Here is a 16,282-nt window from a genome sequence, read left to right on the forward strand (position 1 = left end):
GATGCATAAAGCACTTTCTGTAATTCATTATATTATATTATAATTGAGGCACCCACATTTTTTGCGAAATTAAGTTAATAGCAATAATGTATTCCAATAGGCTGTGCTAATCATATAAAATAGGAAACATTCATTTCTTTTCAATGTGGCTTAGTCCGTTTTTGCTCTCAATGTCTCATATTAGGGATGAAAAACAGAAAAAAGGGTTTCCTAGTTAGACAAGTGCCGCAACAGAGAATGTGATAATGTTGATAAATATACTAAATATTTGTTGACGTCAGCTGAGGAAGCAATACAGATTAACTTGATTGTAGTAAAAAATAAATATTAGGGAACCTTACTTATTGCCTGTTTCCTCTCATATACCTAATGCTAATTTGAAAGATAAGGACTGGACCACACATGTTCATAAAGCGTTTTTTTATTCGTTATCCGCATTTACCCTTTAAAATATTTACGCGAAGTTGATAATCTCTCTCTTTATTATATCAGACAGAAACATTTTTGCCCGTACATAAATTAGTTCCCCGCAAGTTTAAACTACGAAAGAAAATCCTCGGTAATTTAACATGCCGAGACAGCAAATTAAATCAAAGCTTGATAACCAATCCTCGTGCAAAACGTGAATAGCTGTCGGCGTGATTTCTAAACTTTCTCTCTTCAAAGTCAAATTAGAAAAACAATAGTAATTTCTCTTTCGGTCTGTTGGCACCGACTCCAATGTGTAACAACGTTTTGTAAACTGTTTTTCAATCGTGATGGGAGAAAGGGTTCGTACGCTGATTAACGCAATCACAGTTTACCTTTTTGGGAAAATGTGTCTGTCGACAGCGAATGATATAGATAGACAAACTAATGCAAGTAGAAGTAGTCCATAATTATGCGAAGAATGTATCCCTTTAAATACATCTGTTATTCGTAAAAAAGGATTTTACACGCTTTTATGAATAAGGAACATCGATGGAAGAAACAAATCGATTTATTTTCTAATATTTAAGAATGTCTTAGAAATAATTATTATTGAGAAATAAGCAATCGATTGTCTATCAACGTGATTGGCAAACTTTTATTACGGAGTGGTTATTTTTACCAAATTTGCAAGTATAGCTTATCACCGCTTATTGGTTGATGATTAGTCGCTATCCTTTGAAAATATACTTTTTAATTAACGACCACCCATGTAGTTGCACAAAGAACGCTTATTTTGAAAACTGAATCAGACCAGGAGGCACAATTCATACATATCTCCTCGATCTCCAAATCTAAATTCTTTTCATTTTTGACTGCGGTGATAAGTAACGAATCTGGTGCATTCATTACTAATTAATCATCTAAATGCAAGATTTATAATGATGAATACACGATGCCCATCAGTAGGTATTGAAAATGCAGCAGTGATCACGCTCTAATTTATTTGAAAATATGTACGAAGAAGTCACGTAAAATATTTTTTATAAGCAACCACAAAATGCCATATATATTTCGATAAGGATTGCCTTTAAAACAGATACTTATGAAGACTTTTTCGTTCATTTAAATGAGCACAGCAATCCTGAAAAGTTTGTAAGTCATTTTTCTAAATACCCTTTGTACTTATTGGCATAATCTAATTATTCACTTTGTGGTTCATATCAGCTGTACTTACTTGAATATCTCCTTTCAGTTCTAACATCACCAATTTTTTTTTTAAATTTAATATTCTTTATACCGATAATTCCTTTATTGAACACGCAATTGCGAAGTATTCGCCAAAATCTTTTGTTGCAGAGGCCGCTGTTGATAAAGATTGGAATACAAAGCGAAAGTGATTTGATTCTTATCTGGCGAACCACGAAACTGCATCACGAGCGTTCCTTCAATACTGGTTCCATTGTTATCCTCGTAAATTGCTACGTGTTTTCATGAACGTAAAGCTTGATCCGCCGTTTCGAAAAAGACCGTCGATTCGTGTTACGGGTCAAAAGAAGCATAGAGTCAGAATTGTGGTAATCTTTTCGAAAATAACGTGGAAAAACGTAGATAATATTCGGTGCAACAAATTTCAACGTGATCTTGAAATAATATCGTGTATCTACGAATGTTAACAACGCTTTATGTTCCCATTTAAATCGGATGCTAATAAATTGCTTCGTTGCAAGCAGAAAGTACTTAATGAGAAACTTCATTGTACATTTAGCATTGTGAATCCTTCAGTTGGAAAATAAAGGTGGAAGGTTACTTTGGTCATTAAATTTCTTCTTTCTTAAATACTTTATTATTACTTTATAATTGTCATTAGTATCATTGTTATAGTGGTTGTGTTACTATTATTATTATTATTATTAATTTAATTTTGTTATCATTATCGTTATTACACCTAACTTAAATTCAAAAAGTAGTAGATAGGTTTATAATAGTATCTAATTTCAGTAATGATAATAGTAATGGTCGTAATAAGAATGTATTAGATGTAATAACACATCTGCCTTAAATTCTAGAACTAGTAGGTAGTAGTACGAATAATACATCTAATCTACTTACTACTTATCCTACAGAAAGAGTCTTCTCGTTTTTTCTCAGTGTGGCACTTTGGTTGTAATTAGGGCTGTAATGAATATTCGAATAATCTAAGTATACATTCGAATATTCTAATACCACAGAATTCAAATTTGATATCCGAATACACCTGGTTATTCGAATATTCGAAGAAACTATTCGTGTTCGAAATTATTCGAATTATTCAAATATTCGATTAATTACAGCTCTAGTTGTAATACAGAAATACGATTTCCCTAAGCTTCACGCACATAGCGAAATAAATTGTAAAAGTCTACTCGGGATATCGTACAGATACTCAATGTATCAAAACCCAGTTAAATTCTCCAGAGTATTGTTTTTACATATAAACCTCGTCTTTGAAATTTCTTAAAAAAAAACACAAGAAAAACTTTATGTCCAACCCAATGTTTAATAACAGGAGTAGCACACGGATGAGCTAACCATTTACAAGACGATAGCTAAGATTGCTATTCATACTCCCGTCACATGTCCCCCGAATTCATTTACTCCTGCAATTAGAGTGGAGGTCGCAGAAATGCATCATGTTCACATGATCTCCTCTTATTCATCCGTCAATCCTTCACAAAAACCTTCGCTTGATTCAGTCTACGCGTGTGCAATCCTCGCTAGACACAGGTATGTACCGAATGGGGACATAGGTCTGCCCGAAGACGAAAGCCATGTATTATATGAGTACGATCTCCTGACAAGATAGGGGACGCATCCTATTCTTCGCGGCATCGTGCATCCTTCATGATGTATGCGCTTCGCCAGCGAGTGCCCCGAAGTGCTCCATGGTAATACGCGTTGCTGAGAGACGAAAGAACTCGGGGCTGCAGGCGGGGATTGGAAAGTCTTTATTAGGCGTAGAATAATAACGGATCTCCTATGAGAAACCATCCCGTCGCTCTCAATGAATGAAATGAAAAAACACTGGCTACTTGCGAATCTTATAAACGCAAGGGTGAACGAAATTATTCTTTCGTTTTATTAATTACTAGTTTAAATTGCCCGGGCTTCTTGTATCTAGAAAGCCAGCATTTGTGGAAATGAGAAAATCAAAGAATAAGAATATAATATTTTTAAATTAACTGGCGACTTCGTGAATTATTACGGAATGCTTACTTATAATGCTCACTTATATTTTAATAAGGCATTAAATTTGTAATATCAGAAACTGTCAAGGGGATGAAATTAAACGGTGAGGGTGGAGGTGTCCAGGTTTCATGGTAGGTAGCTTATATTTTCCGCAGGGCCCTAGGGAGTAACTATGCAAAATTTGGTTCAGATCGTTCAAAGCGTTTAGCGGTTAATAGGGAATGTACGGACATACATACTATTTTATATATGTACATATATAGAAGATAAATACAGTTTTTAATTTTTTTATTTTTAAGGGGGAATATCTGAAGAACCAATTTTCCGCACATATTCCTTCTTTAAAACCTCATAGTTATTTGTTTTGTATTTTATTTTTAAGGGGAAATATGTTAAGAATAAATTTTCCTCATACACTCCCCCTTAAAATTATTGAAAATTATTGGGCTACATCACAAAAAATTGCTCAGGCTTAAGAGGGGGTGGACTTTATGAGTGGTTGGCAAGGGATGAGCACCCCCAGAGTATTTTTTCTAAAGTGTCGAAGAAAATTCATGTTAAAGGTGCGGATACGTTGAATGGTATAAAAGCCATTACCAGTAGTATAGTAAAGAGAGTTCTAACCCAAATTTGAGTTTTGCGTTCAATACACGTTCAGAGTGGTACGATAGACATCCAATACGCGTTCAAAGTGGTAGGATAGACGTTCAATACACGTTCAAAGTGGTACGATAGACGTTTAATACATGTTCGGAGTGGTACTGGCGCCATAGGTGTATTGAACGTCTATCGTACCACTTTGAACGTGTATTGAACTCTATTGTACCACCCTGAAGTGTACTGAACGTCTATCGCACCACTCTGAACGTGTATTGAACTCTCTTTACTATACTACTATTACCTAACCAACATACCTACATATTTTCACTTTTATATATGTATATACAGATATAGATATCTATTAAGTGTTTTCCCACTATAAACATCTCAACTTTTTCCTAACTAACCGCTATCAACCGCTGTAACTTATTCGCTCGTCGACTGACCAAAGACACTTTTACTCAATCCTGCGCCTATTAGATACAGACCTTCGGAATGGGGAATAACATAGCAGAGTAGTTTGAAAGCCAATACCGGGTTTAATCCCAGCAATTACGAATTCTACCATTCCTATAAAATTGAATTCAAGCAGTATCTGTGATTTAAAGTTCAGTATGTCTGGCAGGTATATTTACAGCGTGAAAGAGTTAACTTTTTCCGTGGCGCGTAATCGTCCATTGCAGCACGGTTGCGTAATAGCGGTATAGTGTAATTGTGCTTATGCATCGGCCACGACACAGTGTCGCAACGGTGCCCTATATGCACGGGGCATGAAACCGCACGCTTCAGTTCGATTGTCTTTGCCTGCCAGACAACTCCGCGAATGGTCATTATCCGTCACTGTAATTACGTTTACTTTTAATACGTACAACGTGTAATTAGTACTCTCGCGAGTGTGCACGCAATTATGGCTACACTCAAATGAATGACTGCCCGCGTGGACGAGAGGGCCCTCGGACTCAGCCTTCTGCTGGGAACCTTGTGCAAAATCGTGACAGTGCAGGCGGAAGTACCCGTCGACAGCATTGCCCCTTTCGTTAGCTACATTTCATTAACTTCTGGCATGCTTTAATATGTACACGTTTATTACAACGCAATTAATCTGTGGCAGTTAGGTACCTAGCGCCTGCATTCTTAGCTAACGTTTATCTGCAACAACAGATCACCAGGAGGGACACGAGAGCTAAGATTTTCGATCTTGTAAACGATCCTGTGAAGGATAGAACGATTCAAATAGAAATTCTCGTTCGCAGGCTCTCTTTTAGCAACTGAAATTTTAATTGCAAACAATTGTGACCTGGTCAGACTAGGTACTTCAGAGAAATAACAGCTTTTAATATTCATAAGATGAAAGTCTAGTGCAGAAGCTTATTCTGAGAATTCCACTGATTATGTTGCAGGTCAAAACTGACCTCGCATCGGTCCAAGGTAAATATCACTATCGAAGCGATTCTCTGAGGTGACTGCGCGCTTCAACAATCGATCCTCAATTCAGGAACAGTAGAAGAGTACAAACCAAACATGCCATTCATTCTCAGAAAATGTATCGAGCTCCGATGCACCCGGAGTCACCACAGTTGAAAATAAAGCACCGTAGGCAAGGTACCCTCTGACCCCGTTATCTGGCATCGGCCGACGCTCGATGATTCATCTCGCTGGAGAACGGTGATAGGATCGAGAGGCCTGATGATCCGTCTGACGCGAAATGACAGACTCTACTGGAAAAATGGTCAAGTGGTACGTGTCAATGCCTGCGGTATCCAGAAGTGACACCGAAGCGGAGCGAAAGAAACCGATGGCACGGAACTCATCCGAGTTTATCGTTCTTTTCACGGGGGGCAGAGCTGGCCAAGGGATTTTATGACGCGAGATTCCAGCCGCTCTCGCTTCCCCGTCAGGACTTACGTGGCACGGCATTCACACGTGCAGAAACACGAGGCAGATGCTCCGCGTACACCCGCGTAATTATCTCCGTCTAGCTGCCTCGCGTTTACCGTATCGTCGATTGGAAGGGATTAAAAGCCACTCGCGCCTGGGGATAATGGCCGAGAAAGGGGTTCTAGGAAAGTGGCATTCCGATCTGGCTATCACGGCACGAAATAACATCGATAATGGGGGACGTATTGCGAGAACAATACGTACTATGTACGACTCCAAATGAAAATGGTGAGAGGCGTGATGGCTTCTCCCTCAGCTGACTTTCGTTTCTCGTTGGTAGAATAGAAGTAAAGAGTAGGTATTGGATGAAGAATAATATTTTTTGGAGAGTGTGTTAAATGAGGGACATTGTGGCATGGAAAAGTTTGGGCTAGTAGTCAGTTTTGGTGAGAAATAATTATGAAACATTATATTGGAATAGTATTTTCGATATAATTCTACACACCCAATGTGGTCAAATTCGGACGACTCAAATGGCCAATTCGGATTTTATAAACTTTTGAGAAGTATTTAGTTTTATAAACTTTGGGTTCAATTTGTGTGTGTGAGTCAACTGAGTCGAAATATTTAATCCCCAATAAATTTTAAGTAATAACGAATTTTCTGTAAAATAAATGTATCTCAGCAAATGGTACACTCGCATCTGCACTCGTATTCATTCTACATTCAATAAATTTTACTACCTCAGTAGTTTACTATTGCAAATATGTAGGCTTAGAAACAACCTCGTTATCAAATAATTACCAGGAAAAGTTTTCAATGGAACTGCATTAATCATTTAATTAACGAAGTAGAAAGACTGCATTCACCAGTTTATATAATCGTAAAGCTGCAATACTTTCAGTTTAAATTTTGTTTTTTAAAAATTAAAACCGACTTCGAAATAATAAAAATGCACTAAAAAGTAAAAAATAATTTTTCCCCTTATTTAATCTACAGCTCTCATATTTTTTAAGTCGGCGCCTCATTATTTGCACTGTGTAAATCTGGCGTCGACTTAAAAAATAGGAGAATTGTAGATTAAATAAGGGAAAAAATTATTTTTTACTTTTTAGTGCATTTTTATTATTGTAAAGTCGGTTTTAATTTTTTAATTTTTTTTATTAAATAAATTGACACAACGTGCTGAGGAGATATGCTCGAAAGTACATAAAATAATAATAATTAGGTGACAATAGTCTTTATTATTAACCAGAACTGGCAAAATATTGGGCCAATGTTGATGCAGTACAGGATCGGACCACCGGGGCATCGCCCTCTTTCGAATAAAAACAAGATCATCAAAATCGGTCCATATGCTGAGGAGTTATGCGGGGACAAACATAAAAAGAAATATAAACGGGTCGAATCTATAACCTCCGCCTTTTTTGAAGTCGATTAAAAATACACATATGTCACCTAAACTCCAAGGAAAATTCAATGCCTACAGCTTGTTTCATTATCCTCATGTTTTCAATCTGAACGCGACAGCTTGTATCGACAGATAAACCGATACGTGCATCCTATAGGGGAAGAAAATTAAATTATCGTCTAATATCAACGTGCCCTATCAAAATCCGATGCTTTCAGCACAATCAAAGAGCGAACTAGGTCAATCTCTATGTGCATTCACTGCTCAAGCCCATTTCCCTAATTTTCAATCATATCAAGCACTACAACATGTACTCGCGTGTTTTCTCTCCTAATTAAAACAGCATGTACGAATGCACACACAAATGCTTCGTTTCCACGATCACGAACGTACACAGATTATGTGAAAATATGTGACGTGATTAAAACTCGCAAATAGTTAAATTATATCGTAATTATTTTCAGATATACATTTATCACAATAAATAATTCAAACTTGATGAGAAAATCAAATTACAAATTTCATTAGCTCAATTATATCGATTATAAATCAAAACCATTCCGATTTAATCTCGTCAATGACGCTGTTATCAAAAAATTAAGTTTGAGGTTTCACGATTTGTTTATATGATTCCAAAAATTCTTTCGCAATTCTTTTCGTAAGTGAACTCGCTATCGTATTACCAACTTCCAAAAATTTTGGTTCACTCAATTTCATTTTATTCAGCATACAAAATTTCGGCTTCGGGGCACTTTAACTAAAACATTTACTAGTCATCAAATTTTCATCATACTGCAGTAACGATTGTTAATGCGATTTATTTTAAAAAAATCTTTCGATTTTTAATTTCAGACGAGCCAATCTTGAAATATCATGTACACCGTGCTTTCATCACCGTCAGAATTATAGTTAGTTATTCAAGATTACATACTAGAAAAAACAATACAAATTTTTTTATCATCTTAAAATACGTATAAATCAATCCTAAAAAGATTTTTTACCCCATGTGTTGCACCTTTCTTTTAAAAAAATCCTAAACATTTGAAGGGATTACGCGAGAATGTACCCTTAACGCTTCGTGGTCTCACAGGGTGTATCGCACCCCAAGAGCAATTTTCGACTTAAAATGTCGCGCCTTTACGACTTCCAAAGGGGATTTATCGCAAAAAAACAATAGAAAAAAATTAAAAAATCGCTTTTTTCCCACAACCGTAAAAAATCGCTCATTTTCTAGACTTACATTTCTAGAAAACGACGATTAAACCATGCTTGTATAAGTATCACGAATATACAACTATCACTGAAAAGTTAAAAGATTAAAAAATACAAAAATGGTAACAAAAAATGACGCTGGGGTATAGTGAACCCCGTGTGACCAACTTGTGATTATAAGAAGGTGTGACCACGAAGGGTTAAATGACACAGAGATACACACTTGGATCATTTAAATAACCGTTGCACTTGTATCGCCCCCAGTAAAATATAACAAACGAAACCCCCCGCACAAGAATAACACGTGAAAGAAAAACCCATAGAGTTGCAACCCCTTGAATGTCGATGGACGAAAGGACGCGGTCCATCGAACCGGAAGGTAACAACTCGTCACGGCCCAGTCGTGAGAGAACTTGCCCAGCAAAGATGGGAGAAAGGTTACACTTAAGGAACGGTACACAGCCGAGAGGTGCATTTTGCTGGTGCTTCGGACCCGTTCCCGCGCGAACGGAAACAAAAGAAACCAGGAGCAGCCGGGGCGAGGGAGAACGACAGGTCGTAAGACAGAAACTAAATCTGTCTGCGACTCTTCGGTTGCATTCACGTCTAACCGCCAACCGCACTGGTTCGCGATACCGCAGCGGTCAGCAAAAAGATCCCAGCCATCCGCGCAGCCAGAGCCATCATTAAATCCCTGGCAACAAATTTCATTATGCAAACGAAGCATTTCTATCTGAAAGCGTTTTTCGTCGAGGCGCCAGGGTAAAACCCCGTGCCGCGGCATGGGAACTTTCGAAACCCTCGAACAAGTTACCGTAAAAAAAGTCCTCGGCAGATTTGAAACGACGGTAATGCCTGGCTGACCCTTCGGGGCGCGCGTGGTTCAACTGAAAACTGAGCACCGAGGAACAAGGCTCCAGAGATATAATCGTTAGAAAGCAGCAAATGGACGCAACGGACATGATAATTCATGGCCCGGGAATAATAAACGAGGAAAGGAACTAGGAACGAATTTCTGTTCTTAATCCTGGCGAAAGTTCGAGAAGGATAGTCTTACGAACCACCGCTTGTCGAGGCTCTAATGGCCGCCTAGAAATAACTTGGCGAGATAAATTACAGCCAATCTGAAGCCCAGTGGGCCATCCATAATTGATATAAACGGGCCGATCCGTGGATTAGATTGTAGGTACTAATCTAACTTTAAATAAATGCGAAACGCGAAGTACCGCGTGCGGGATCGTCAAGATTTCTCTGTAAAATTATGCTTCTATCGTATAACTGTTCGTGGATGCGTTCATTAAGGCTAGCGGTTCATAGAAATGCAAAAGTATCGTTATGGAATGTCGGATAGGAAATCGACCCAGGATATACATAGGACTTCTTTGCTCGCAAGGGATGTTCCATTACCCGAACACTTCGATATTTTTGAAACTGTACAGGTTTGTAGAGGACCTCAATAGAAGTATCAGGCAATTTTCGTTTGCGCCCGTTTTCGGTTCTGCAGGGTGAAAACACCCCCTGAAGGTTGAGTGTTTTCCTATTTTCCTGTATATCTTGCAAACTACAGTAGATATAATAAAATGTATGCTCTATAAAACTGTATAATCGAATTGTTTAAAATTTGTAACGAGGGACGTTCTTTTATTTCAACCAGATTAGGTTGAAAGTTTTGAAAGACTCGAAAGGCTTGAAACTATTTAGACTTGAACACCTTAACCTTACTTGAGGATACAGTTAAAATGCTGAAGAATATGCTCGTGTTTATATTATTATACAAATCGGTGGATCTAAAATGAAATAAAGCAGAGGCAAAACACTAAATATTCAATCCTGTAAACTACCTAGATGTTCCAAAATTTCAAGCAGATCAGAAGTTTGGGGACTTCCAAAACTTTCAAGGCTTCCTGAAATCTGCAAGATCGTACAAGACTCTGAAACACAGGGCTCCTGTCAAAGACTTCTACGACCTGCTGAGTTTCGGGCTTCAACACGGGAGAATTGCTTTGAATCGTCTTGAATCGTATCTTCAGCATTGGTATCCCGTTAGCCGGCGTCAGGGAGCGTACGTGTCCCAGCGCTGGCGATTTTAAATTTCGCAGGATTACGCGGACTCGTGTACGAACGTGCGTTGCGCATAATGAAGGAGCAAGTCCAGCCGACGAGGCGGATGGCCGGTGCATCATTTATCTCGCGGAAATCGTAGACTCCCATCAAAATAAGTAACGCGTTGCCGGCGTGGCGAGGCTCATCCCGCGCTGGTACTTCCCGTGCGTGGCCGCGTGTTCGTGAATATCCGCGGCCGCGTGTTGCATAAGAATATATTCATAGGAATGGGCGTAAATACACGCAAATAGACTGTTCCAGAAATACAAGCCGCGCCGGGCAGGATCGTATTCCCGCGAAGTTTTCAAACGCCCGTCCGCTCTCCGCGGAAATGAATCGTCGGATGTAATTACGATCGATAAGGGGGATGAAAAGAAGAACCGTCTCAGGGAACGTTTTCTCAGACGGAGCCGGTGGAAAGTTGAGTGGCGTATGAATGAAGCGAAGCTGACTTCTACTGCAGTTCCTCGACGTGTCAGCGCAAATGTAATGGAACTTCACTTAGTATAAGCAATATCCTGCGGTGTAAGGGATGAGAATTACATATAAATTTACTGTCGAAGGTAGTTCATGAAGATCTTCTTTTCGTGGACGGATCTTGAGTATAGTTGGCAAATGGACTTTCAGGGTACTGTGCGACTTTTTATTAGGGGGTATGAAGGGGACTGGCTACGGCGCGAGATTGTAAGAAGGTATTGGAGCAGGAGAAGAAGCTGAAGATGGGGTAGAGTTTGGAGCATTTGGTAAATTTACTTAGAGAGACGAGGAAGGATTGGAAAAGGGTTATTAAAGTAGGGACTTTAGATAAGGTAAAGACTCGCAGGATATGGCTTTGGCGCCTCACTGTCTGAGTGGACGTAGTGGGTAGAGTAGGTACTGTGGGAAACATCTGAGATCGTGCGTTTCTTGTATAGGAATTTTTTCGTCTAGCGGGTATTGGTGTATTAGACAGGCTGCAAACTGAGTAAATATGATGTGAGATATTGGGAATAACAGCGGACTAACCCACAGTTTTTGCGAAATGGAGTTAGTAGCAGTAATGTACTCCAATAGGCTGTACTAATCCTATAAAATAGGAACAAATACTTTCTTTCAATTTAAAACCATATGGCATAACAAAATCACTTGTTGCATTTAAATTTTGTGGTGACATCTGTGTTAGCAGTAAATTGAAAATTAATTATGCCTTCGTTAGGAAGCATTTCGAATAGTATCAGAAGCTAAGAATTATGTCTGCACTGGCAATATCGCTTGCAAAACAAAATGCTGTTGAAACCAGAGCGTTGGAGCGGAGCTCGGAGCTGGAGCAGTGGAGCAATGAGACTTTGCCCGGAGCAGAAGCGGAGCCGAAGCAAGTAAAAATTTTACCGCTCCACTGCTGCAATTTTTTTTTATTATTTGAAATTTCTTTCATTTTATAAGAGCAGATGAATGAAATGTTCTTAATAAATACCAATTCTCAAGTTTTCATCGTTGGAAAAATATATCGGAGGAAGCATAGTACTTTCTTAGCCCGAAAATTAAGCATTCTTTATGATTTTTTTTCTGTATGAAAATGAAAAGCTAAAACAATGGGGTTTATTACAAATGAAAGATCACTGTTTGAAGGTATTAAAAGAATTTTTATTTTAAAAAAATATAGCTGCAGCGGAGCAGAAGCGGAGCAAATAAAAAATTGGTCCACTCCAATACCTTGGTTGAAACACTATTTTTTACGTCGCCCAGTTTTTTGTTTACCAGAATGTTCGCGTAGTTTTCGTAGCTTTGAAACGGTGGCGGTATGTTTTAATATCATTTCAATCGCTTTGAGTGCCGAAGTGACCGCCCGGGAAACACCGCAGGAACTTTCTGGGGGTACCGAATAGCAGCACACTGTGTTTTACTCTAAATTCAAGTTGGAGAAAGCGCAAATGTGATAATACTCCGACACAGAGGTCGGAGTAACTTTTTCATGTAATATTAAATGAATAGGAAGCATTGTTGAAATGCTACCAAATCAAGTGTGCCTGGTTGCGGCGTTGGTAATACCCCCAATACGAGAACAAACCATTACGAAAGATTGTTTAGAACTCGGGTGAGAAACGTATAGTTTTCAGGTTCTATAATATTTCAGTAAGATGAAGAAAATTTGAAAAGGGGAGCATTTAATTCGAAAAGGTACATTCGAAGTTAAATTCTTGTTCTGCTTCTTCGAATCTTGAATTACCTACCCTTGTGGATAAAATATGTTTTCCCTCCACTATACTCCTATCGCCAAAGCAATTCCCAATAATGTGCCCACTCATTTCACGCAAACAAATCTAATTATAACTTCGATTACGATTCCTGAGCTTACTATCTGCCTTTCACAATCTCGGGATCTATCTCCACCGAGGTACCCTCCCTCCAGTCAGAATAATAGCCGACATAAATCACAAACGACGCTTCGTACGCACGTTTCTGGTAACACCCAGGCTACTACTAAACAACCGTTCTTCCTCATCCACGTGCGCATGCCAACCCTTCTCTAATGAATCCCAAGCAGAATGAAAACATCAATTCTACAAGGACCCAGTCGCGCAGCCCCGAAATAATCGTGCGTTGGTGTACCTGTGACGAGGTAAGCGTTCCCTGCTCCGTCCAGCCGAATTAGCACATCAATGTAACCCAATATGACGGCTCCTTCGCGTGTCCTAAAGCATAGGACTCGCGTCGCTCCCCCTATTCCTCAGATAATGCGACGGTGAACAGGGACCCGACCAGGGACGTCGTTCGTTAACGCGGTAGACCCAGCGTGGCCGTAGTTATGTAAATATATGTAACTCGAGCCGCCGTTAACAAAAATCGAGGGTAATTTATAACGCGCCGTGCAAGCCGGCGCGATACGGTATACGTGTAAACGATCCTGGGCGTGGTACCGCCTCACGAATTCTAGGGACTCTAGCTCGGGCGCTCGTAGGAGTTAAGAGATGACAAAGTTCGCTGCTGGTCATTTTCGTGAGCAGACAGGTAGAATGGAAATAACGATTATTACTCACTCCGTTGTGACTGCACAGGCGAACTTACCTGAAACAAAAAGTGAAGGACGGTTAGGCGCAGGTCGACTTCATTATGGATCGAGTCGAGTTAAGAATGAGATTTTTGGTCAGCCGCGCTGAGTGGATTGGCTGAGGAGGCGATTCTGAATTCATTGCTTCGTGATAGCACAATTTTGGGGAGGGGGAAAAGCAGATACTTTAGCACAGTGTTTCTCAACCTTTTTTATATAACTTGCGACCCCCCATGATAGGTAAGGTGAATTTAATAAGGTGAAGGAAACATAATGAAAATAGGTATTTCAGAATACAGTTACAACTTAATAATATTTTAAAAAAAACGTGGTGAAGCCTCAGAATACACTTCGCGACCCACTTGGTAGAGAGTCACTACTTCAGCACAAATAGCGACTGAAGCACAATTCGATGATTCTATCTTCATTCCCTTTACTGATTTCCGGGACTCGTTCAAACATAAATGTAATTTAAGCACCAAAAAGTTCATTGAAGGCCAAGTAAAAAGTAAAGGCTATTTCCAATTTCGTTAAGTAAAAAGTAACAACCAGCGGCCGTAGCCGCGATGGAAAACACCGGTTCTCGTTAGATCACCGAAGTTAAGCATCACGGGCGATGTACTGGGGAAAGATGGGTGACCACCTTTCTCCTGGTGCGCTGCTGCTGCTGGGACCCGAAGGAGAGAGGAGGGATAAAATAAAATGGGACTATAGTTCGTTGGGCAATATAAGCAAAAGTAAGCTTGAAACGCCCATCCTGCTTAAAACACAGGAAAACAATAAAACATAACATAAAAAAATAACAGTAAACCATGGTCTGCACATAAAAGCCTCTTACGAGAGATTATTGTTACTATCAATCGCTGTAAATCAGATAACTATAATCTCGCCTCGTCGTTACAACGCGTACGCATTATAAACGCAGCAAAATGCCTATCTTAATTAGAATAATTAAAAAATTAAATAAACGTAAACTGCGTGTGCCACTAAGATGTAAGATTACTTCTCAGTCAACCGAATGTCAAAGCTCGTACACATGTATACCACTTCCTTAAAAAATGTAATTTAAAAATATGAGCACACATAACCAACGTCGCTGAAAACATCGTGTACCTTGCATTACTGAACAAAGCTAAGGCAACAATTGGTTATTAAGAAAGTGTCAAAATCCATGTAAAACTTTATAACTCTCTATTGAAAGTTTCTTTGAACTCAAGGAAAAAGAAATTAGACGGGGGAATAATAGGGACAAAATTGAAATGCCAAATTCTTATTTCTGTAGATTAAGTTTTTGTTTACGATTCTGCGTGACAGAAATAATAATCGTGTGATTCGTGATCTTAAAACGTGTATTTTCATTTCTACTGAATATAAGTATTTAGTAGGGACTCACTTGGTTATTTTCAACACCTATCAAGTTCTTTTTAGTTTTTCCTTGATAACTGGATAAATTCTTTGCTGAATTTGCTGAACAATTGTTTGAAACAAAAGAAAACGGAACAAAGCGACAACCTGCTCGGGGACTTTCAAAGATTCCGAAACAGTTCATAAATACTACAAAAGTAGAAACGGAAAATATAACTGTAACAAGAAGTATATGAATTTATAATCCAGCAGGATAAAAGCTAGGAATTATTAAATTAGGTACAGTCGTTTCGGTTAACTGTTTTGATTTATTTAATTAAAATATAATGTGCCAAGTTCCATCGTAATGTAAAACAGTCGCGTAATTAGTATCGGTGTAATGAAATCCTTCTAATTTATTGTAAATATATGATAAACTCGAATAAGTATTCCATGCATCGGAATTCAATTCCACATGCGATGTATACAAATTTTCTGTCCATGGAAACGCGGCATATAATCATTGTTGTTTGATATGGGGTGCTTAATATGCACGTAAACATACAGTACAAACGTATTACCATAAACGCATAAACGAATATTCGAGGGCGATGCTAAATCACGGCTTTGTCACCGGAAACGTGATATCGATACCGTTATACCATCAGGTTTAACGGGTTACTGTATCGACACGTACTGTGACCCGAAATCATGAATAGTCAGGAAGTTCAGAAGTGATAACATCCATCGAGTAATGGCTGATAGTAATAATAGAAGTGCACGAGACTGAGATTAGAAAAAGAGAGCGTGCGAAAGGAGGAATGAAACTTTTAGTGGAAATAAAAACAATGTTTGCATGTTAGTCATACACCAATGTTATTCAATGGCTTCGATTGATATTGACAAAATTATACTGATTCATATTTACAGAAAATATAGAACATTGTGAAACTTGAAAATTTGTATTGCCATTCGAGGGTTTTGAAAATATATTTTTACACTATTTTATATATCTCGCGCAGTTAGTGCAGATTATTAAACTTGGTATTCCACACCATTTTGCATCGCAT

At 38.7% G+C, this 16,282-nt stretch overlaps 1 protein-coding gene across 1 annotated transcript in view; it reads right to left on the bottom strand.

Moving 5' to 3' along the window:
* Positions 1–16,282, bottom strand: part of Cad99c (cadherin 99C) — a 226,191-nt gene that overhangs the window by 158,057 nt on the left and 51,852 nt on the right. The window lies entirely within an intron of this gene.

The sequence above is a fragment of the Andrena cerasifolii genome, chromosome 10, assembly GCF_050908995.1.
Source record: "Andrena cerasifolii isolate SP2316 chromosome 10, iyAndCera1_principal, whole genome shotgun sequence".
Lineage (NCBI taxonomy): Eukaryota > Metazoa > Arthropoda > Insecta > Hymenoptera > Andrenidae > Andrena > Andrena cerasifolii.